Here is a 25,556-nt window from a genome sequence, read left to right on the forward strand (position 1 = left end):
CATATACCCTTTAAAAGGACATTGGAAAGAACATACTCTAAATTGTTAAATAAAAAGTTGCTTAACCTAAACGCATCATCTTTATTCTTGGTCTCAATGAAATGAACTTGGTTATGGTTTCCAGCCTCACAATATATGTGACCACACAGCAGGAGTGAGAAATAGTTTAATCGCCTACAGCTAGTAAATTGACTTTTACTCAGTGTGAGAAGATATGTACTGTTTTATTAAATCTATAGTATGAAACAGTACACATTTCCTCCCATGGAATAAAAATCAATTTAACACAAGCAGGAGAGAGCAGGAATAGATTCTAGACTGAGGCTTTACAATATAGCAGAGGGGAAACAAAGAAGCTCTGGGGAAATATTTTAGATTTATTCTAGTAAAGTTCCTTGTTCAGTGTTAGAAGAAAGTAGCTCTTTCTGTGATTCTTTTTACCACTGCCACATCCCATTCAGGAGCACCGCCATGCAAAGTAAATACCCCTGTTTTTTCCCCTTGAAGTATAAAATAGTGTTGCATAAATATCACTCACCTGCCTCAATGGGTGGGAGAACTTAATGGGGGTGGTGGTAAAAGGGGACAGACCTAGCAGTGAGAGAGGGAGACACTCACTAAGGGACACCATATATCCTCCGACTGAAAATCTCTGGCACCCACTGGCCAGCTGGAGAGAGGGGTGCTGATTGGCCAGTATTCCCCAGCTCTCAGGATTGAACCTGGAACTGGGGTCCATCTAGAGCCTCTTTTGCCTCTGATTCAGCAGCCCCACCCTGAAGTAGGAATGGGAATCTGGCCTGACAGATGCTGTGGGTCTAGCTGTTCACCTGTTTGGGAGTCAGGACGGGATTTGGCAGAGAACCAGGAAGTTTTCTACCTTCCTTGTAGCACTTTCAATGCTCAGTGGGTTAAGTAGGAATGCAATTAGTACCTAAATGAGGTACTTTGGTTGAGTTGTTAATTTGTTACAACTTGCAGTTAGTTTCCAGTGTGGATAAAATGAACAGCTACCAGAGGTAAAAGACCTGGGATTTTGGTGATGGGTCTTGGGCTCATAGGATAGGGTGAGATCTTGTGACCTTCACAGGCTGAGTCTTCTGCACCCTTTTTCCCCCTTGCAGGGGCTGGGAGGTAAGACTCAGGGATAGCTGAGTCCTGGGCGGGAGGCTGAGGAGAGCCTACCCTGAGGCCTGGTCTACAGTAGGAGGTTATGTCGAATTTAGCAGCGTTAAATCGAATTAACCCTGCACCCGTCCACACAACGAAGCTATTTAGTTCGACATAGAGGTCTCTTTAAATCGATTTCTGTGCTCCTCCCCGACGAGGGGAGTAGCGCTAAATTTGACATGGCCATGTCGAATTTGGGTAGGTGTGGATGGAATTCGATGCTAATAGCTCTGGGAGCTATCCCTCAGTGCACCACTCTGTTGACGCTCTGGACAGCAGTCCAAGCTCGGATGTTCTGACCAGCCACACAGGAAATGCCCCGGGAAAATTTGAATTCCTTTTCCTGTCTGGCCAGTTTGAATCTCACTTCCTGTTTGGACATCGTGGCGAGCTCAGCAGCCCTGGCAACGATGCAGAGCTCTCCAGCAGAGGTGCCCGTGCAATCACAGAATAGAAAGAGGGCCCCAGCATGGACTGATCGGGAAGTCTTGGATCTGATCACAGTGTGGGGCGATGAGTCCGTGCTTTCGGAGCTGCGATCGAAAAAACGGAATGCGAAGATCTATGAGAAGATCTCCAAAGCCATGACGGAGAGAGGATACAGCCGGGATGCAACGCAGTGCCGCGTGAAAATCAGGGACCTGAGACAAGGCTATCAGAAGACCAAAGCGGCAAACGGACGCTCCGGATCCCAGCCCCAGACATGCCGTTTCTACGAGGCACTGCATTCCATTCTAGGTGCGGCCGCCACCACTACCCCACCACTGACCGTGGACTCTGACGATACGGTATTGTTGATGGCTGCTTCCTCGGAGATGTTCGCGGACGGGGAAAATGAGGAAGGAGATGAGGACGATGAGGCAGTCGACGGCGCTTACAACACTGATTTCCCCGACAGCCAGGATCTCTTCATCACCATCATGGAGATCCCCTACCAACCCTCCCAAGGCGTTAACCGTGACCCTGAATCAGGGGAAGGATCAGTCGGTAAGTGTTTTAAACATGTAAACATTTATTTTGAACAGAACAGGAATGGAATATTAACAATGGGTTTTTCATGATTACTTTGCCCTAGGCGCTTAACTTTTTAGTCCTTGCCAGTGCAACTACTGCAAAAGTATCTCAAAATGTCCGGTTTTTCATGATTAGTTTGCCCTAGGTGCTCTACTTTGTAGTCCTTGCCAGTGCAGCTACTGGAAAATTAGGTCAATATATCTGGGGATAGAGCCGAAATCCTCCTGGGACATCTCCACGAAGCTCTCCTGGAGGTAATTGGAAAGCCTTTGCATCAGGTTCCTGGGGAGAGCAGCCTTATTGCGTCCTCCATGGTAGGAAACTTTTCCGCGCCAGGCTAGCAGCAAGTACTCTGGGATCAGTGCCTCGCACAGCATGGCCGCATACGGCCCTGGTTTTTGCTGGCATTCATGCAGCATGCGGTCTTTCTCAGTGTCCAAAATCCTCATCAGAGTGATATCACTCATGGTGACCTGCTTTAAATTAGGGGAATGTTAGTATTGGGACTGATTGCCTGTTCCTTTACATAACTGTAACCGGCGGTTTACAGCCACGCGGTGGAGGCGGGACAGGGGCAGCATACAGGGATCTTTCCCGGGGACAGCCGTGAGGGGGGTGGGACAGGGGCAGAGTTCATGCTGGCCGGATTGCCGGCAGCAGGAACTGGCCAACGCTAGGGGCATTGCTTTGAATGTGAAAGGAGGGCACTGCTATAAATTAAGCTTTCAGCAGCCAAAAGTCTATGGCTTACCATGTCCGCCTGATACCCGAATTCCGCTGTCCTGCCCCGCTTGTGTGATCTGTACTCCAAGTCCCCAGGCACTGAATGGGAAGGCCAAAAATTCGACCTTGTCCTGAGTGCGCATGTGATAGGTGCTGTGCATGGTCTTGTTCACAGAGAAAGACTATGTTCATTGTTCACGAAAATGTATCTTTGTGAGGAATTCACTCCCTTTTTCCCATCCCACAGCTGCGAGTGTCTCCCGACCTACCCCGGCATCCCCCTCCCAGAGGCTGGCGCAGATTAGGCGCCGAAAGAGAAGGACACAGGACGAGATGTTCTCTGAACTTATGGGCTGCTCCCAAGCCGAGGCGGCACAGCAGACCCAGTGGAGGGAGAACATGTCGCAATACCAGCGATCACACAGCGAACAGGAGGACAGGTGGCGGCAGGAAGACCAGCAGGCGACTCAAACACTGCTTGGACTAATGAGGGAGCAAACGGACACGCTCCGGCGCCTTGTAGATGGTCTGCAGGACCGGAGGCAGGAGGACAGAGCCCCGCTGCAGTCTATCTGTAACCGCCCTCCCCTGCCACAAGTCCCATCCCCCCCCACCCAAAGTCCCAAGAAGGAGGGGCGGCAGGGGCCGTGAAAACAGTCACTCGACCCCTGCAGACTGCTCAAGTACCAGACGGCTCTCATTCCCAAAGTTTTGATAAGTCCTTTCCTTCACTCCAAAAGCACCTCACCCAAGCCCCCGTCCCAGTGTCATCCCCTGTCTAGTTGTTAATAAAAAACACGTTTCTGTTAATTACTATTTCCGTCATGTTCTTTTAGAGGACAGTGTGTTTGAAGGGGGGAAAGGGAGTTGGTAATTGGAGAGGACAGTCACCTTTACCAGGGTACAGACACGGGGGCAGGTTCAGCAGCAGGTCACACACACACTGCAGTCACTAGGCACCCTGGTCAGTCTGGGAGGTGGTTTTCATGATCTGTGTGTGGGGGGCTATATGAGTTTGTGGCGGGGGAGGGCGGTTACAGATCTTATGCAGAGGTCCTTAGCCTGGATGACAGAGCCACGCAGCAGGGGATCTGTAACCGTCCTCCCCGCCACAAAGTCACATAGCCCCCACACACAGAGTCCCGAAATGAGGGGTGGCAGGCTCCATTGAAACAACCAGTCCACCACTGCGGACCGCTCTAGGAGCAGGAGCCGGTCATTCCTCGAGTTTAGAAGCGTCCTTTCCATCAGTACACCCGCTCCCCACCACAGTCTGCGTCCCAGTTTCAACCCTTTTCCACGAAACCTTAAATAAAGAAAACGGTGTTAATGAACAAAGTTCCATTTATTTTATTTTTAAAGGTGTGTTGGATGGGGGGAAACGCGGTGAAGGGGGTATTTAACTGGAGAGGATAGTCAACATAAACTGGGTAAAGAAACGGGGGCAGGTTCAGCTTCTCTTTAAACAAACTTAATAGTCACAGGTTACCCTGCTCACTGTGGAACCTAGCTTTCAAAGCCTCCCGGATGCACAGCGCGTCCCACTGGGCTCTTCTAATCGCCCGGCTGTCTGGCTGGGCGTAATCAGCAGCCAGGCGATGTGCCTCAACCTCCCACCCCGCCATAAACATCTCCCCCTTGCTCTCACAGAGATTGTGGAGCACACATCAAGCTGCAATAACAATGGGGATATTGGTTTCGCTGAGATCAGAGCGAGTCAGTAAGCTTCTCCATCTCCCCTTGAGACGTCCAAAAGCACACTCCACCACCATTCTGCACTTGCTCAGCCGGTAGTTGAAGAGTTCTTTTTCACTGTCCAGGGCACCTGTATAGGGCTTCATGAGCCAGGGCATTAGCGGGTAGGCTGGGTCTCCGAGGATCACTATAGGCATCTCCACATCCCCAACAGTTATTTTGTGGTCCGGGAAGTAAATACCTTCCTGCAGCCGTCTAAACAGACCAGAGTTCCTGAGAACACGAGCGTCATGAACCTTGCCCGGCCATCCGACGTTGATGTTGGTAAAACATCCCCTATGGTCCACCAGTGCTTGCAGCACCATTGAAAAGTAGCCCTTTCTGTTAATGTACTGGCTGGCCTGGTGGTCCGGTCCCAGGATAGGGATGTGAGTTCCATCTATAGACCCACCGCAGTTTGGGAATCCCATCGCGGCGAAGCCATCTATGATGACCTGCATGTTTCCCAGGGTCACTACCTTTGAGAGCAGTAGCTCAACGATTGCGTTGGCTACTTGCATCACAGCAACCCCCACGGTAGATTTGCCCACGCCAAAGTGGTTCGCGACTGACCGGTAGCTGTCTGGCGTTGCAAGCTTCCAGAGGGCTATGGCCACTCGCTTCTGGACAGTCAGGGCTGCTCGCATCCGGATGTCCTTGAGCTTCAGGGCAGGGGACAGCAACTCACAAAGTTCAAGGAAAGTTCCCTTACGCATGCGAAAGTTTTGCAGCCACTGTGATTCATCCCAGACCTGCAGCACTATGCGGTCCCACCAGTCCGTGCTTGTTTCCCGGGCCCAGAATCGCCGTTCCACAGCATCAACATGACCCATTGCCACCATGATATACACGGCGCGGGGTCCCGTGCTTTGCGAGAGGTCTGTGCCACTCTCAGACTTAATGTCCTCACCGCGCTGCCGTAGCCTCCTCGCCCGATTTCTCAGCATCTGCCTCTGAAAAAGGTGGATGATAAGGTGCGAGGTGTTGACAACAGCCATAACTGCAGCGATGGTCGCAGCGGGCTCTATGCTTGCAGTGCTGTGGCGTCCGCGCTGTCACTCACCAGAAAAGTGCGCGAACTGATTGCCCGCCGGCGCTTTCAGGAAGGGAGGGCGGGAGTGACGGTTGAATGACGACAGTTACCCCAAACCACCCTCGACACATTTTTTTCCCCAGCAGGCATTGGGGGCTCGACCCAGAATTCCAATGGGCAGTGGGGACTGCGGGAACTGTGGGATAGCTGCCCACAGTGCACCGCTTCCAATGTCGATGCTTGCCCCGTTAGTGTGGACTCACAAAGTCGAATTACTGTTCTTAGGGTATGTCTACACTACCGCGGTAGTTCGACGGCTGGCAATCGAAGTTCCGGGTTCGATTTATCGCGTCTGGTGTGGATGCGATAAATCGAACCAGGAAGTGCTCGCCGTCGACTGCGGTACTCCAGCTAGACGAGAGGAGTACCGCGGAGTCGACGGGGGAGCCTGCCTGCCGCGTGTGGACCGCGTCTGAACCGCGGTAAGTTCGAAGTAAGGTATGTTGAATTCAGCTACGTTATTCACGTAGCTGAATTTGCGTACCTTACTTCGACTTGGGGGGTAAGTGTAGACCAAGCCTTAGTGTGGATACACACATTCGACTTTGTAATATCGGTTCCACTAATTCGATTTAAGTAAAATCGAACTACTCTCGTAGTGTAGACATACCCTGAGTTACAGGTTATATGATAAGGAGCCCTTTAACTCTGCATTGGAACCAATTAAATGACTGGTATTAGTGTGTATGTTATGAGCAAGGAGCACCCCTCCCTCTACTAAAGTTTAAAAAAATTATGGTCTGCTGCTTAATTCCATCCATATGTCTGGCCTCATTCTGCTGCCGTGTTTGTATCAATTACGCTAATCCTAAACCTGAGCGAACACAAACAGAAGATTAGAAGCTTCATACTTTTTTCTCTTCAAATAAGCTTTTAATATACACACACACACACACACACACACAATGCAAAAAATCAAAACCCAAACCTAACATAAAATGTGCTGTTTTCCTCCTTATTTGACACTTTTTTTTTTTGCCTGTAGACTTTTTTTCTGTAACTTTACTTTTCACAAGCATGACTATTTTGAGATCTTTACAGCATTAAGGAAAGCTGTAACAGTGAGACATGGAAACACTTCATTGGGATTGCTCCTGTAAGTCTGATCCCTTTAGGAGGATATTGTGAGGAATCTGCTGACCAGCAATAGGGCTGTAGACAGCCTTGAGATGCAGCTGCCAAGGGTGAACTGGCTGCTGCTGGGCTCGCTCCTAACTGGAGTGCATTGTGCTAGTTCAGGAGGAAGGTTCTATGGCAACTGAAAGGACAGCTGGGAGGAGCTGGTCAAACCTGAGGTAGGCCTGAGAGAGAGGGTCTGACTAGGAGGACTGGAGGAAAACAGTGGGAAGTAGTCCAGGAACTATAGCAGTAAGGTGGATGCAATTGCAGACTGCAACTGCTTGCTACAGGGCCCTGGACTGGAACCCAGAGTAGAGGGTAGGATTTGGTGCCCTACCAACCATTGCAGAGTGGTACTGCTTGGGGCAGTGAATTAGAAGTCTGCCTGGGTCGCTGCAGGTGTGATAGAGTTATGGTGGTGGGTATAAGGACTGTCTGATGGCATTTGAGCAGAAAGACTTTGAAGGATTCCCTGCTGGAAGAGAAATCATAGAATATCAGGGTTGGAAGGGACCTCAGGAGGTCATCTAGTCCAACCCCCTGCTCAAAGCAGGACCAATTCCCAACTAAATCATCCCAGCCAGGGCTTTGTCAAGCCTGATCTTAAAAACCTCTAAGGAAGGAGATTCCACCACTTCCCTAGGTAACCCATTCCAGTGCTTCACCACCCTCCTAGTGAAAAAGTTTTTCCTAATATCCAACTTAAACCTCCCCCACTGCAACTTGAGACCATTACTCCTTGTTCTGTCATCTGGTACCACTGAGAACAGTCTAGATCCATCCTCTTTGGTACCCCCTTTCAGGTAGTTGAAAGCAGCTATCAAATCCCCCCTCATTCTTCTCTTCTGCAGACTAAACAATCCCAGTTCCTTCAGCCTCTCCTCATAAGTCATGTGCTCCAGCCCCGTAATCATTTTTGTTGACCTCTGCTCAAGGCCGGCGCAACCCATTAGGCGACCTAGGTGGTCACCTAGGGTGCTACAATTTGGGGGGCGGTGACCGTGGCGGTATTTCGGCAGCGGGACCTTCCACTGCCTCTGTGGGGGGCGGCATTTCGGGGTGGGACCTTCCGCCCCTTAGGGCAGCAGAAAAGCTGGCAGCGCTCCTGCGTCCTCTGGACTCTTTCCAATTTTTCCACATCCTTCTTGTAGTGTGGGGCCCAAAACTGGACACAGTACTCCAGATGAGGCCTCACCAATGTCAAATAGAGGGGAATGATCACGTCCCTCGATCTGCTGGCAATGCCCCTACTTATACAGCCCAAAATGCCGTTAGCCTTCTTGGCAACAAGGGCACACTGTCGACTCATATCCAGCTATCACTGTAACCCTTAGGTCCTTTTCTGCAGAAATGCTGCCTAGCCATTCGGTCCCCAGTCTGTAGCAGTGCATGGGATTCTTCCGTCTTAAGTGCAGGATTCTGCACTTGTCCTTGTTGATCCTCATCAGGTTTCTTTTGGCCCAATCCTCTAATTTGTCTAGGTCCCTTTGTATCCTATCCCTACCCTCCAGCATATCTACCACTCCTCCCAGTTTAGTGTCATCTGCAAACTTGCTGAGAGTGCAGTCCACGCCATCCTCCAGATCATTAATGAAGATATTGAACAAAACCGGCCCCAGGACCGACCCTTGGGGCAAATCCTAATGTGACCAGGTGGAGGGCCAGGTCATGAAGCAGCCATGCTGCAACTCTGTGAGCAAGAGGAGAGTTGCAGATGGTGGAAGAGAAGGAAGGGGGACCTGAACTGGTCAGATCTAATCTACAGAATTGCCCAAAAGTGTTGAGTAGAGCTCCCTGTGATAGAGGGCAGGCAGTGCATTGGGGCCCTGGAATCAGTCCCAGCCAACAGGCCCTGTGTAGTTGGATGAACAGTGGAAGAGACTGACCAATATTGCCTTGACCTCAAATAAACCAAGAAATTTATGTTTCATTTGGACACAACTATCTATCTAGGCATCATCATTGTTGTATCTGAGTACCTCACAATCATTAATGGATTTCATTACTCACAACTCCCCTTTGAGGTAGGTAAATATTATCTCTATTTTACAAATGGGGAAATGAGGTAAGGATAGATTAAGTAACTTGCCCAAGATCACATAGGAAGCTTATGGCTGATTCAGCAATTGAACTAGGTCACTTAAGTCCTAGGCAAGTGCCCTCACTACTAGACCATCCTTCCTTCCTGAGTGGCTGTAAGAGCTGGCCCAAACCCTTTCCAGGAGCTCACGTGGTGCCTTCACCACCCAGAAGGCAGGGAAGGGAGGAGTTGAACTTTGACCTAGCTAAGACCGCTAATGATATGTCTACACAGCAAAGGCATATCTTCTTCTTGGGGGCATTTTACGCCAAACTGGGTAAGGACAATGTGTCTTTTTGGTATTTGCATAACCGCACAGCAAGTCAAGCCTAATCATATCCTGTGATGTGATGTCCCTGCACATCGAACAAAGCAATGTCATGTGCATTTTAAGTTGGTTTTTTTTTTTTGGTAATATCCTTCTAGGTTGTAATTTCCCCAAATTCTGCGTGAGCTGTGGGGTATATCTTTTTGATGACTTGGTCAGGTAGATTGCTACATCTCTGAAATCAAAGTAAAACTATCTTGAGAAATACTGGACATTACATTTATTCTTTTCAACAAGAGGTCATTACTGGTAGCCTTTGGGGAGACATTGAGAACTCCACAGAGTAACAGAACATTATTTACATTTGATATTTAGCCTAAATCTAACAGCAGAGAAAATAAGAAGGCCATCTCAGTGATGAAACTAACACCACAGTGATCTGAGATACCACAAGCAATATCTTTTGAAATGACTGTATGGTGAATGGAGATGCTATATATTAAAAATATATGGCCAGAGCTCTCAGCCATCCTCTGTTGTTTTCAGTGTTGTAGCCATGTTGGTCCCAGGAAATTGGAGAGACAAGATGAGTGAGGTAATATCTTTTATTGGACCAACTTCTGTTAGTGAAAGAGACAAGCTATAGAGCTGCACCGAAGTGGTCTAAATAAAAGCTCTGTGCAGCTCGAAAACTTGTCTCTCTCACCAACAGAAGTTGGTTCAATAAAAGATATTATCGCACCATCTTGTCTCTAAAAGATATGAAACATATTTGAGTTACTGATTTCTTTAGTTCTGAAAAAAAGTTATGCATGTATGGCCATAAGGCTAAGTGGGTGAACAATAGGTTGTTTTACTATGAAGTCAAGAATTTAGAGGACCCATCACACTTGAAAGACATCTGCTTTATTGGGATAATTGACATTCTTGTATTAGACTGTAGTGAGGTGGTGTGGTTCCCTGCCGCCCCAGAGAGAAACGAGTCCCTCCAGACACCAGGACCTGCGGTAAATCCGAGGACTGGCCCCGACTGCCCCGCGCCAGCCGTCCTGTCCCAAGAAATTGACGGAGAAGACCACCCGGTCTTATATCTTAGCCGGAAATTATTCCCCTGCGAGAAGAACTATGTGGTAATAGAGAAAGAAGCACTCACAGTGAAATGGGCCTGTGACGCCCTGTGGTACTACCTCCTCGGGGCCCCATTTACACTAGTCATGGACCATGCCCCACTCCAGTGGTTAACAAGAATGAAAAACAACAACACTAGACTACTGTGCTGGTCCCTGGCGTTACAGCCCTATGCTTTCACCATCCGGCATAGGGCCGACGAGCGGGAGCCAGACTTGAGGGGTGTGTGTGTAGTGAGGTGGTGTGGTTCCTTGCTGCCCTGGAGAGAGACGAGTCCATCTGGACACCAGAGTGGATGGAGCCAGGGAGCTCTGATCCCTGCCCCCAGAGGGTCAGGCGTTGCCCCGGAAGTATAAAGACCTGACCTCAGGGCTCACTGAGAGAGCAGCCGCCAGGGAGGCCAGACGCCTCTGGCCTGGCTCGTGATTGGGAAATCCCAGAGGCTTCGGTAAACCCAAGGACTGGCCCGACCTGCCCCACCCCAGTTACCCAGAGGAGTCGCCGAGCCTGTCCCACGCCAGTTACCCGGAGGAGTCGCCGAGCCTGTCCCACGCCAGTTACCTGGAGAAGTTGCCGAGCCTGCCCTGCACCAGCTACCAGAAGGAGTTGCCAAGTCTACCCCTTTCCAGCAATCCCAACGAACCCATGGTACGGGACCCCCCTGAGGACACCACCCTGACCCAGGTACCTCAAAAGGGGGAGTCTGGAAGTATCCCGGGGGCAGCCAACCCTAGTCTGACTGCAACACTGCCAGAACCCATGTCAGTGTGTTGCAGCCAGTATCCCCATTGACGCAACAGTGGGTCTTCTGCTGCTGCTAAGGCCCTGGGCTGGGATGCAGTGGAGTGGGAGGGCCTGCATCCCTCCTGCCACCCAACTTGCAGGTGGCCATCTCCCCCTCTCCCAGGCCCTTTGGAACCTAGGGCTTGGGCCTGCTGTTTATATACTGTTACTGCTCAGCCCCTGTCTGAGAGCCTGAGCGCCTGACTCACCATTGCCCCGCCCTGACCTAGGGTCTGGGCTTACTGTTTATATGCTGTTATTGCTCAGCCCCTGCCTGAGTGCCTGACTCACCAGTGCCCCACCCTGACGTAGGGCTTGGGCTTACTGTGTTATTTCTACCTTCACAAAGGCCGCAGAGGACGACTCCTGCGGCTGGATTAATTCCCCGCAAGACCTATTCCCCAATTTAGTGAGGCGGTGTGGTTCCCTGCCGCCCCAGAGAGAGAGATGAGCCCTGGCTAACCTCTCTACATAGACAAATGCATTTTTGTTGCTGAGAAAAGGAATTAGTTGTTGCATCCAGCAGACTTATTTAAAACAGGTAAATACCTTGGAGAATAGATCCAATCTCTGTCCTTTAACTTTTCTGCTGAACATGAACCAAATGTGCACAAAATTTCAGCTAGTTGTCTCAAGCTTGTGTGAAAATGCCATAATACTGTACACAATATAAAATATTATATAATGATTCATAATATAATTATAGGTTGAGATAAAAGCAAGCATTACAGTTCTTCTAATGTGTGCATTTGACAAAACTAAACACATGTGGGTATCTGAGGTACTATATTTCCCTTCTACACTTATCAAATGACTGTGATAATTGTGTTTTATTTGTGGGCAAATGCTGATTTTTTTTTTTTTTAAATGGCAACCATTGTCTGCTGGGATACAGTAACATTATTGATGGTGGTGACTGCCCGAGACCTATCTGGATTAGTGCTCCAGCACTGGTACTTCTAGTGACATTTGTTGGTTAAAAGTCCTTAGTATAGACAAGACCTTATATTTCAGTTACGGTTTGTTTTTTCTTTTTCTTCTTTTTTTTTTGCCAAGAGTCCTCCAGTCAGTGGCTTAACAGTACCATCATCAACCAACTGGAGGATATGTTCCTCTGATTAGACACTTGCTTTTGAAATATACTTAGATTATATCATTTCCATGCTCATAAAAAAATTGGCAATTTACACAAGGATAAATATCTTTAGTGCTGATATTCATACTAAAATGATTTAACGCTTGATCTTATACTGGACATGAGTGTGCGGAACTGACTGAAAACACATTTATTCAGGCTTAATGTCCTTCATTATCCTTCAATATAATTGTTACAATTTCTTTAACACTGTCTTCTACAGTATATAGCTGATTAAATTGGCTATTCCTACTTGGAAGGTAGCAATAATAATGACATATTTTCAAGAACCTGGAGTGCTTATTAGGAAAAGTTTCTAATAATTCATCAGTCTGGTTTACACTCTTAAATGGTTTCTATCCTCTCTGAAATCATTGACTATCCTGTCTCCTGTTCATCCTCATTTGAGCAAAGGTATATTCTTGTAATTCTATATTGCCCTCCTTTTTGGAAATGCAGTCTTTACATTCCAAAGAACGAAGTCATATTTTTGATTGACAGCTGTAATTTAATTCACTTTTGAGGGAGTCATTTATCATGGATGAGAGTATTTGCCTTCTTAAGATTCAGCACCCTTTCTCACGACCGATATAATATTTTTAAGAGGTTTACCTCGTCAAACATTGTTAAAATGTAAATAAAATAAACAAAATGGATTTTGAAGGCACAGGGTGCCTCTAATAGCTTTTTCTTTTAGACGTGAAGCTAATACAAACGTTATCTAACCTGCAGATTTCTGAGAGATTGCAGAAAGTGACAGTTATATGCAAGTTCTATTCACTACTGCGCTGTCTGGCTTTAAGTTTTAGAGTCAAGGGGAACAGTGATACTTACAGATTATATGTTAAGAAGAGATTCATAAATTATGGAAGATGAGAGACAGTTATTGGTTAGTTAAAACATTATTCTTCTGGGTGAATAACAATATATGTAAAAACCTGAAGGAATTGTAAAGAAACAGTCTGGGAAACAGAGTAGCTGAACAATGCTGACAAGATCCAACAACTAACATTATTGGTACTAAAAAGAATGATTATACATTTAACCATTCATTCAGATTCTGCCTTACCCTCACATAGGGAAAGAATCACTGTTCACAAAAAGGAAGAATAAAAATGAACATTGTCCTTAGCAGAGATGGGTAAGAGAAAAAGGTCTGACGATTGGGATAAGCATCCTTATTCAAATACATCTACACGTTGTAGCACCCTGCAATAGCATCAGAAAAAAGATATGGAGAATTATAGAACCAACCTCTGTGTTCACGAACAAGGTCAGCTCCCAGACTACTGCACTGAGCAGCACAGTATGGGGAGGAGGTAACTAGCCCTCTGTGGAGAAAGAAGTGGTTCAGGACTATTTAGAAAAGCTGGAAGAGCACAAGTCCATGGGGCTGGATGCACTGCATCCAAGGGTAGTAAAGGAGTTGACTGATGTGATTGCAGAGCCATTGGCAATTATCTTTGAAAACTCATGGCGAGTGGGGTAAAACTCATAGCCGGATGACTGGAAAAAGGCTAATGTAGTGTCCATCTTTAAAAAAGGGAAGAAGGAGGATCTGGGGAACTACAGGCCAGTCAGCCTCACCTCAATCCCTGGAAAAATCATGGAGCAGGTCCTCAGAGAATCAATTTTGAAGGAACTTGAGGAGAGGAAAGCAATCAGAAACCGTCAGCAGGGATTCACCAAGACTAACCTAATTGCCTTCTACGATGAGATAACTGGCTCTGTGGATGAGGGGAAAGAAGTGGATGTGTTATTCCTTGACTTTAGCAAAGCTTCTGATACGGTCTCCCACAGTATTCTTGTTAGCAAGTTAAAGAAGTATGGGCTGGATGAATGGACTATAAGGTGTATAGAAAGCTGGCTAGATCATCGGACTCAATGGATAGTGATCAATGGCTCCATGTCTAGTTGGCAGTCGGTATCAAGCCGAGTGCCCCAAGGGTCAGTCCTGGGGTTGGTTTTGTTCAATATCTTCATTAATGATGTGGAGAATGGCATGGATTGCACCCTCAGCAAGTTTGCACATGACACTAAACCTGGAGGAGTGGTAGATATGCTGGAGGGTAGGGATAGGATACAGAGGGACCTAGACAAATTAGAGAATTGGGCCAAAAGAAATCTGATGAGGTTCAACAAAGACAAGTGCAGAGTCCTGTACTTAGGACGGAAGAATCCCATGCACTGCTACAGACTGGGGACCGAATGGCTAAGCAGCATTTCTGCAGAAAAGGACATAGGGATTACAGTGGATGAGAAGCTGGATGAGTCAACAGTGTGCCCTTGTTGCCAAGAAGGCTAACAGCATATTGGACTGTATAAGTCAGAGCATTGCCAGCAGATCGAGGTAGGTGATCGTTCCCCTCTATTCGGCATTGGTGAGGACTGATCTGGAGTACCATGTCCAGTTTTGGGCCCCACACTACAAGAAGGATGTGGAAAAATTGGAAAGAGTCCAGCAGAGGGCAACAAAAATAATTAGGGGGCACATGACTTATGAGGAGAGGCTGAGAGAACTGGGATAGTTTAGTCTGCAGAAGAGAAGAATGAGGGGGGATTTGATAGCTGCTTTCAACTGCCTGAAATGGGGTTCCAAAGAGGATGGATCTAGACTGTTCTCAGGGGTAGCAGATGACAGAAAAAGGAGTAATAGTCTCAAGTTGCAGTGGGGGAGGTTTGGCGTAATAGTCTCAAGTTGCAGTGGGGGAGATTTAGGTTGGATATTAGGAAAAACTTTTTCACTAGGAGGGTGGTGAAGCACTGGAATGGGTTACCTAGGGAGGTGGTGGAATCTCCTTCCTTAGAGGTTTTTAAGGTCAGGCTTGACAAAGCCCTGGCTGGGATGATTTAGTTGGTGATTGGTTCTGCTTTGAGCAGGGGGTTGGACTAGATGACCTCCTGAAGTCCCCTCCAACCCTGATATTCTATGATAACACACTCCTGGTGGATTAAAGCAAATGTAGCGAGACAGTTGGACAGTGAAGAGGGGGAATTAGGAGAATCAATTGTAGGTCAAATTAAGGGAAGAGTGGGGGAACGGAATGAGAGAAGGAAAGTGCAGTGGAGAAATCTCTTGTTGGATTTGAAGGATGGTGTTATATTGTCTCATACACTGAAAAATACATATTTTGTTTGGTGTAAGTGACTACTATGTCAGATTTAAAAAAAACAACAAAGAAAGAATGAATATAAAATCTCCATAAGAGAGTATAGCAACTCAGACTGTAACAAACCATACTGGACCTGAAACACAAAATGGCAGCTGCTTCATATCTACTGCCCTTTACAGATGGGTAGGGGGATTCCTACAGTTTGAAGTGCAGTCTGCAAACCCTGCCCCCTCCCCCCCCGCCCCTTTTCAGATACATAGCTACATACGTTGCAGATGGGTAGTTGAGATGGGGTTAGAATACAGAGGGATCATCCAACATTTTACATAACTATGGAAGCTTAATTTATATGAACTGAACAAAGAGCTCTTTAAGGTTAGTCCAGGTCAATGCAAAGTATTTTGCAGAGGAAATGATCAAACCACAATTTTATTACATTTAGTGGGATACTCATGCTTTGATCAACGCAATTTTAGATAGGAACATCTATTAGTAAATACTGAGAATTTAAACTGACATTCTCAGACTTCTTAATAACAATTGCACTGATCATAACTGTATTGGTTTGTGCTTTGATCAATTTAATACTTATAAAAAATAATTAAAACAGGAAGTTTTCTATTTTCTATTTTTAGTGCTATGGCAATAATGAAAAAATGGATGAGGCAGAAAAATTAAATCAAGCTCTTTGCATCTGATTCAAAAGAATAAATTGTGTGAACCACTTATGATTTTGTTCTTATCACAAATCCATGCAGGCAGAGCCCCAAAAACTAGAACAACATATGAATCTGAGATACAGTCAAAGGCTTTATCGGGATATTATAGTCCTCTTAAAAAGAGCACTAGGACAGAGAATAGATATATGTCCAATGCATTTGTGCTCAAAGTCTGACAAAGGAGTGTGGTGAAGACCTGTTCACAAGTTATTCATCTCAGACAAGAGTTTCTGAATCTATCAGTCTTTCAAGAGCACATTTCCTGAACCCAGTACTCGCTGGGAAAAAAAACTTGCAAACCTCCTTAGATCAGATGGATAGTCAGTAGAGGGTTGTCCATCTCCACATCACTTTGCATTCTGAATCTTTCAGCCAACTCAGTGATCCAAGTGCAAATTCCTGCATTCAGTAACATAGGATAGGGCACTGTGTTGATGTCTGCAGGGAGAATTCTACAATCTGTAGTGCACAACTTCCAAAACATAGTGAAGAACCGCAGAACAATGCTCCACAGCAGCTATCATGGTGGGGGTTTGAGAGCTGCCCTAGTGTAAATTCCAGGACCCTGTGATTGGCCTCTGACTGATTCTTCAGGCCTTTATTCTTTCATATCCAGGAGCAGAAGAGTTACCAGGTGACCTTGGGATATTCATCAGGTCCTAATTTTTCAAAAGTTACATGAGATCGCTCAGCACTTCCGGAAACCAAGGGTGAGACCCTCTTGGTAAAAGACTGAAGGGGCATAAAAGGTACCTAAATCTCCCAATTATGGCCAGTGGGGCACTCCTCAGTGCAGGAACTTCAGAATACAGCCATAGGGCTGCCACTTAGAACCCTGTCATGGAGTTTATACACCCCAGCTGGTTCATCAACCAGCAGGTTAGCAAAGCAATGGCCTACTTCTCAGCCAGAGCTGATTGGCAACCCCACAGCAGCCATGAGGATAAAAGGGCTGTAAGGTAGGTGGGTAGGGTGGCTGCCAGAGAGAGGATCCCTCCAGCAGAGTGGTGAGAAGCTGCTAGAGAAACCGACACTCCAAAGAGGGAGAAGCAGGACAGGAGGCTGAGGAAGCCTACAAAGGCGGAGAGAGAGGATATAACTCAGGGAGCAGCAAGGGATGAGAAGGACTGGTTCTGGTGGCTCCAAACATGGGAACTGAGCTGGAGCCCAGTGGTGTGGTGAGCCTGGGTTCCCTTAACTGCTCCATGTGGGGGCTTCGGGAGAAGAAGATCTACAATCCAGGAGACATAGGGCTGATTAATCCCCACTAGAGCCACATCTGACTGCCCACCAGCTGGAAGGGGATAGAGACTACTGAGGACTTGGATCATGATGATTTAGTTGGTGTTGGTCCTGCTTTGAGCAGGGGATTGGACTAGATGACCTCCTGAGGTCACTTCCAATCCTAATATTCTATGATTCTATGACTACGACTTGACAAATGCAGAATTGGGCACAGAGACATACTGGGCATGGAGCAAGGTAGGTGTAGTTTCCCATCTTGTCACAAAGAGGCACTAACAGACAAAGGCCCCCATAGTATAGACCTGGTTGCAAACTCTGGCAGGGCTGCAGCAACAGGGCATGCTACATTACACCTGAGGACTCTACAGCCCCCAGAACAGCCCAGGATTGGGAGGGTACAAAGGTGGTTTAAAGCCATTTTTGGGCACCTCACCTCCCAGGCTGCAAGTTGTTGTGCCTCTGCTAGGTGCACCACACAGAATCTCACCCCAACACTTTTCAGTCCCCCTTTTTCTATAATGTTAATGGGATTGATGATACTTACCTCGTGGCAAACTGTGAGGAATAAATAATTAATATTTCTACATAGCTTCACCTCAGGATACTGGTGGGACACAGAAGTAGCAGTGTGACAACAAACATCCCTACTACCACACACCAGAAATCACAGGCATATAACAACTAGAAGTTTGCTGTTGTTTTTTTAATTATTAATTTAAAAGAATTCTTGGCCCAGGTCCCATCTGTCTTCCTTTTCCAAAGGGGCTGCACAGGAAGAGGGAGAAAAGAGGAGGCTCTTGTAACGGGATTTGTGGAATGTTGGATACCAGGAACTCATCCCCTTACACCTGGGAAGCTTGAAGATTCCATGCAATAGAGCTGCCTTCTTTCTTCTCAGCCTTACATAGCAAGCTGATGCTTCCTTTGAATAGGGTTGGAACTTGGCCCAACAAACACCTAAAATCATGGCATTATGTGGTTTTTATGCCCCAGAAATCTGCAGACATTTTCTCCTGTGAGGGGCCCTATATACCAGAGATTATTCAGCAGATTGAACACATAGTCTCAGCACAAGAGAATTGTGTAAATCTTTATGTACTTCACAGCTGACAAAACCACTGTGCATTTGAACTTTTATGCAAGTGGTGTCATTTATAGCAAAGACTAACTCAATATCAATAGTCTAGGTTAATTAAATGTGGAAACTATAAAGCAAGGAGCAGACTGGAGTAGAAAATAGGAAATTATCTGGAATGATGAGAGAGTTTACAAAATGGCAGAAAATGTAAGCAGAATTGAGCAAATTCTGAAGCTTCTTCTCCCAAAGCCAAACTTAAAAGTTAAGGGTCAAGAACTCGTGTATCAGAGGTGAATTCTGTTCCTAGTTACACTGGTGTAATTGAAATCAGAAGTTTGTTCCTATTTCTTTGTTTCTATTTTTGTATCCTGTGGAAAGGTTAGTTATTTCGCTATTGCACAAAAAAATAAAAACAAATCCCCAAAATGGAACTGATCAATCAACATCAATTGAAGCTTTAGCTGGATCTTCTCCTTGCCTTAAGTATATGCACAGTTTGCACACTGAAAGCACATGCATTTCACACAGAGTAAGATATAAGCCTATTTCTGTCACATTTCTTTTCCAGATTTTGCTATAGTGTTATACCTTTCTAGAGAGCATGCTAGAGTTCTGTGCACAGCTGGAGGGGGCTTTAATGAACAAGACATTGCAGAGCATACCCATTATTCCTAAACCTCAGTAAAAAGTCTAACTGCTCATTTTATGAAAGGTCTAGTTTTGTCAGCCCAGAAAGATTATTTGTTTCAGGTAATTTATTCCTACTTACATCCGCTAATTCTTTATTTTTTTATTTTTGGTGAATCAAGCACAGTATGCCAGAGATCTGATAGGCAGAGACTGAAACAGTAATTACAGAGACGCTGCGTGGAGCCTTGTGAGATGATGTCCTTACTGTGAAGCATTCTGTTTTGTCAATAAGCTTACATCAATACTTGGCAGGTTGTTTCTTCAGTTTTAATGTTTCAGAATATAAAACAGACAAAGTCTGTATATAAAACTGGAGCTGCTTTGCATTTGCAATTGACAAATCCTATTTTGAAACCATGCATGAACATGAGGATCAAACCTCGCTTTTAACATTTACATTTTTTTTCCAATGGGAAAGTGTCTGATCCAATTCTAATTTACCTGTGGTTGATTTTCTGAATCTTTCCTAATCCCTTGCAGCTGAGATGGTCTTGCCATCGGAGAAGCAATTAACAAAGTCCCTGACTGGAGTGTACGAAGCATCTGTTATAGAAGTATAAAAGGTTAACCTAAATCCCAGCACACAGAGATGTCAGACAAGAACAAATCAGCATGGAGAATTACCTGGAGGCACCACAAGGTTAAGGTGGAGCATATGTATGGTAAAAAAAAAAAAGGTTGTTTATGACTAGCCGAATTAATTTTTCTGGCTGAGAAGGTCAGACAGATAGAAATGAAAACTGTCCATGATGAATAGGGACCATCTCAGGCTCCAGATTTCACTTGGCAAACACCAACTTTTTTTTTTGTCCATAATCTAAAATCATTTTAGCAAAGGTTAGGACTGCAGAGACACAAGTGAAAATCATCTGTGGAAGGACTTATGCCAGTCATCCAGCAGCAATATTTTGGGTTACTTTTACTGATAAATATCTATTAAAACAAATTTGAATTGCACCATGTTCAGCAGATCCATCAAACGGATTTCTAAGACAGCTATTTCCTATCTTTATACATGAACAAGTAAGCTGTAAAACCTACTATAGAATATAGCCACCACGTTGTGAAGGATCATAAGCCTCGAACCCAGGCCCGTGCATCCCCAGGCTATAACAAACACCCAACAACTCACTTGAGTAACCAGGGAAGTGTCAGCTTGCAGAGACCCTTGCTCCCTGTGACAGGAATCCCCGGGGTGCAGCCTGGGACTGTGGGACTGCTGTGTCCCCTTAACTCTCCAGCCTGGGCTGTCTCTTACAATGCTTTGCTAGTGACAAGCAGCAAACCCCTCCGGGCACTGTGATAATTCATCACAACACCCAGCTAGATAGCATGAATGCTCACAGAGCCACTCATGAATCACACACAGAAAGGCACCAGACAAATCCCCCCAGCTCCTAGCCTTGTACCTCAGGAATATACCATCCTGCACTGCTCAAGATGAGCAGTGCAAGTTTATTAATTGGTTCACTACTTCATCAATGGACAGTGGATATACATCAGCCTTTGAAAGGCGAAGCGTGGGGCCACTGTGCTTTGAGAACACAAAGTCCAGGCATATCTGGTGAGCACTGCTGAATCACCAGGCAAGGCTGAGCAATTCCCCTGGTGTGACCTTGTGCAAGTGAGTCATTGCATTGTAGCTCCCTTGCTGGACAATGGCTGTTGATGGTTGTTCGACACCTGCTCGGGCGTTGGTTACTTTTCCTTGCTGTTGTCTCTGGGGAGCTGCTGATTCCCCAACTTACAGCATGTTTTAGTGACAACCATACAACACAATCTGATAACTTCATATGCACTAATGATATACATAATTAGATAGAACAACGACTTTCAGAAGATCATAACTTTTCCCCTGATACCTCACATGGCCTGCTTTATATGCAATATCACAAATATGTATAAATGAGGAATATGGCGATTACAGGTGCTCCCCCAAGGTATAGAGTGTCACACTCCCCCTCCCCCAAAGCTCTCAACTTGGGGAAACACCCAACTCCTGCAATTGTCTGAGGGACTCTATATAAACAAGGAAGTAACTTGTCTGAGCAGCTAGGGAATCCCTGGCTGGTTGTTGCTATGTAACCCTCCTGATTACTTGACTCCTGAGCCCCGCTCCCTCGCCTGCTCCTGGTTCCTGTCCTCCTATCCCAGACTCCTATCTACTCCCAGTTCCTGCTGTCCTGCCCTACTCCAGGTCCCTGCTCCTCTGCCTTACCTCTGTCTCTGACCCCTGGCCTGGCACCTGACTTTGTCGCTGGCTCTGACCTTTGGGGGGATACTTGATGCTGTCTTTGGTTGTGACTCTGGGCTCTGATCACTAGGCCTGATGGCCTGTGCCCCAGTCATTTCACAGCACTCCATATACCAAACTCCTTCTGGTGTTTATATACAATTATACAGCAATAAATATTGATTTATAATTTTGTATGTCAGTTCTTCCTGAGACTAAATTTCTGTTTCAGCCAATAGGATATTTACTTATTAGAAAGGAACATAAGATTAGGTTTGGTAACTGTAGAATAGATGAACTCTTTGGGTTAGATACTCAGCTGATGTAAATGGGCAAAGCTCTACTGACAACAATGATGTGTGGTGATTTACATGAACTAGGAATTGGCCCACTACCTATAAGTAATAGAATGTTTTGTTAATAAACATAGGTGTATAGTACTAGGCATGCAATGCTTTTTCAAACAGTTTTCCAGGGTAAAGGTTATTTCTAGACCCTGTGGGTAATACATGAAAGATGCGCAGACAGGAATGTTTATAGTTCTTACAGTTTTGCTCAAAACTATTCTAAAAATCATTTTTGCACTTATGAATTCTACCTGTTCTCAAAGTATTTTATAAACACTAACAAATTAAGTGTATGTACGCTAGCACTGTTGGAGTCATCTGAAAGATGTGGCAATTTCCTGCAATATCCTTGAAAAACCTTATTGGATTAAGTTTAAGAATCTTTAGAGTCCATTGTATTAAATGGGAAGATTGTGTATTATTGTGGGTCAGGATCTCTCTAGGGGGGAGATGTGAGCATGGAGTTATGAACTTCAAAGAACTGTATTGAACAACATGCTATATACAATTGGACTTTGGGGACAAAGAGTGTTAAGTTGTTTGCCTGGGGAATCTCTAGGGGGCAGTGAATGCAAATTCCCCATCTCCAGCTATGCAAAAACCCAGCCTTTTGAAGCTGTGATCTGACAAGGAACCATTTACTGCTGATTACCTGTTCTCGGAGTCTAAATATCAAACTGTGTAATGGAAAGATTAACCTATTTATGGTGGTGCTAGGTGTGAGCTAAGACAGTTATAAACCTGTAACCACAAGAAACACCCCATTGTGGGGTTGATAGGAGTGACTCCTACCAGAGCCCTTGTTGGAATTGAGAGGTGATCTCTGATAAGCTTTTTAGCATGCACATATGTTCTTTTATTCTTTTTACTGTTTTCTCTGTAATGCTTTTACCTTAAGAATAAATGTGCTTGCTCAAAAAGATCTGTGTGGTAACTTGTAACGGCTGGCATTTAAAGCTGTTCATAGTCTTTGCTGGCCTATTTAGGCAGTCTGGCTTTCTGGGAATATCACAGTGTACACAGAGAATTGTGCAGCCTGAAAAAACCCTGTTCAAGAGGGAGAAACGTGGATCTCTACCCAAGAGAGATGATGGTTGAGGATCCGGAAGCCTATAGTGGGTTCTCTTGATGGACCTTGGAGGGGAAATACAGCTACAATTGCCTCATTAGTCTTCATGCTTGGTTTAAGGTCTCTTTGAGTAACTGTGGAGATGCAAAAGGACATTAGCAAGGGCCAACACTTTGTCCCAAATTGTAGATAAGTACTGAGGACATGGCTATTATTGGAATACAGTATTGTACTTTCCATCACTATTATCCTTTATGCTTCACTAAGCCTCCAGGTGGAGATTATTCCTTCTTTCATATTTAGAGTTAGAGTGCACAGACTTGAAGAATTTATCTGTGAAGCCTGACTATTGTTGTTGTTCTTCTTCCTCTCGTGGGACTATGGCTACCATTGAGATTTTCCAGGGAGTTTCCGGTTTACTAGTCATCCACATGGATGCCTTTGATTTAAATTCCATATTGACTTAAATCACTTTTTTTTAAATCCATCAGAAATGGCAGCAAAGAATAAATTCCATGACCTTGGTTATCTAAACCAGGATGTTTACTTCCATTAATATACATGGGTGTTTCAGTTCGTAAGTCTTTAATAATTGCTGGGATTTTTCAGTCTTTTCCAGTTTTTTTTTTATACACGGCCTTTAGATTGCCCTGCTACCATAAAATGCAAAGTCCCCATCCTTGGAACAACACAAAAAATGTCAACATCAATAACTGACTGGTTATTAGATTTGCATACCAACCGATGTGTTTGGGGGTTCTAAATTATTTCATGATTTCCACCTTCTTCTTGAAGATTAACTCTCTAATTAGACGATTGGTAATATGTCCCAGGATTGAAAGTCACCTTATCAAAATTTCATATTTGTTTTCGTTCACTTCTTTAGAATATATCTGCTTTTTAAAAAAAGAATTCTAGGAAGAGAAACCTTAGAAATAATGGAAGATCATACAGGTATTTTCCTCCTTTTCTAGGCTAGGTAGAAATACTGTATTTGTGTCTTGTGTCCCTGAAATCTTTTTTTTAAATGTCTATAATTCACATTTTCAATCCATGAATTGGGTCAGCACTCTCTGAACTGTGACACTTTTTCCTCCTCTGAATGTCACAAGTTCACCATACCCTTCCAAGTCATGGTACATTAATCAAATTAATGACTATTTCAGGAATGAGGCTCATCTTTGCTTTAAAAAACTTGCTCTAAAGTTTACCTTTCTTGCCACTGCTCTGCCTATAAAGGATGAAGATCAGACTTTCAAGTCACTGTGATTTTTGAAAGGGCTGCATTTTTATTTCATTTCTGTCTTCCTTATGTGTGGGTGAGATTTAATATTTCTAAACATTCTTTTAAATCAGCGATACTGAATACATGGTTCCTGAATACGACTCTTAATAACCCTTTGGGCTATATATTAAAAAGTGGCCTCTAATTTTGTATCCAAAGTTGACAGTGGCCTTTTGAGTAAGACATTCTATAGAATCCCAGTGAAATGTGGAAATTTCGTAGGTGAAAAAATGACACTTTAAAACAAACACATTCACACCAAATGTGGTTAAAATATATATGTGAATTGGTAGCTAAGTAAGTTAAGTGAAATTTTCTATTTTTATATTTTTGCTCAACAAAAATGAGTCTAATCAGCAATTATTAATAAGGTTACAATATAATCATGAGTATTTTTAGTAAAAGTCATGAACAGGTCAAGGGCAAAAAACAAAATATCACAGCCCCATGACCTGTCCATGACTTTTACTAAAAATACTCATGATTGAATCTTGGGGGGGGGCACTGTGGGGGGGTGGGAAAGCCGGGGGCTCGCTGCAGGAGAGGAACCCCAGGGGGCCCGCTGCTGCTCTGGCTCCCACTGAAAGGGGAGCCCTGGGAGGCCCACCGCTGCTTCGGCCGCTGCCAGGAGGCCTGGGGGGCCCACAGCCGCTCTGGCTGCTGTCGGGGCCAGCTGCCCAGGGCCGCCAGAGCAGCGGCTGGTGTGGCTGGCTGTGAGACAGCCCAAGAGGCTCGCTGCAGACCCGCTCTAGCAGCAGCCGGTGGGGCTGTCCGCAGGGCTGCCTGAGCAGTTGGCTCCGGGGCTAGCTGCTTGGGCGGCCCTGGGATCAGCCACACCAGCCACTGCAGAAGTCACGGGGGTCACAGGAAGTCACGGAATCTGTGACTTCTGCGACCTCCGTGACAGACATGGAGCCCTAATGATTAATTATTACCTTTTAATAAAGTAACCATTGGAGTTCCTAATATACAGCTGTCTTTTTCACCTTTTTGTGATTGTGGCTGTTAAGTTTAAGGCCAAGACTTTAATAAAAGAGGCCTAGAGCCTCAATGGTATTTAAGCACCTAACTCCTATCTGGGCCTGGGTGCCTGAAGTTAGGCTTCTATGTTCTTATTTAGGCACATAACAGCCTGGATTTCAGAAGTGCTGAGCTCTTAGCAGCTCCAATGGGCATGAGAGATGTAATTATTTTTGAAAATCTTGGCCTAACTCCCAGTGCTCCAAATTATACATTTCAGTACCTATAGCTTTATGGTTCATTGTATTTACATTTATTAACATGCTAAGTAGATCTGTTGTATACAGTAGTTCAACAAAGAGTGTCAAGAAGTAAAATACACAAAGAATTAAAATTGCAGTTATCGCTCCATCAACTATTCAGATGGTTAGAGATTGTATGAGCAAACCCTAACTACCCTCAGCAGGCAATCTAGTGCCAGACTGCTGTTAAATAACTAGCATTTAACAAGAAATAACATGTAGATGAAGTGTGTGGTTTAAAACATTGTGTTTAGCATCATTAAAACTC

This window comes from Emys orbicularis, chromosome 5 (genome assembly GCF_028017835.1).
Source record: "Emys orbicularis isolate rEmyOrb1 chromosome 5, rEmyOrb1.hap1, whole genome shotgun sequence".
NCBI lineage: Eukaryota > Metazoa > Chordata > Testudines > Emydidae > Emys > Emys orbicularis.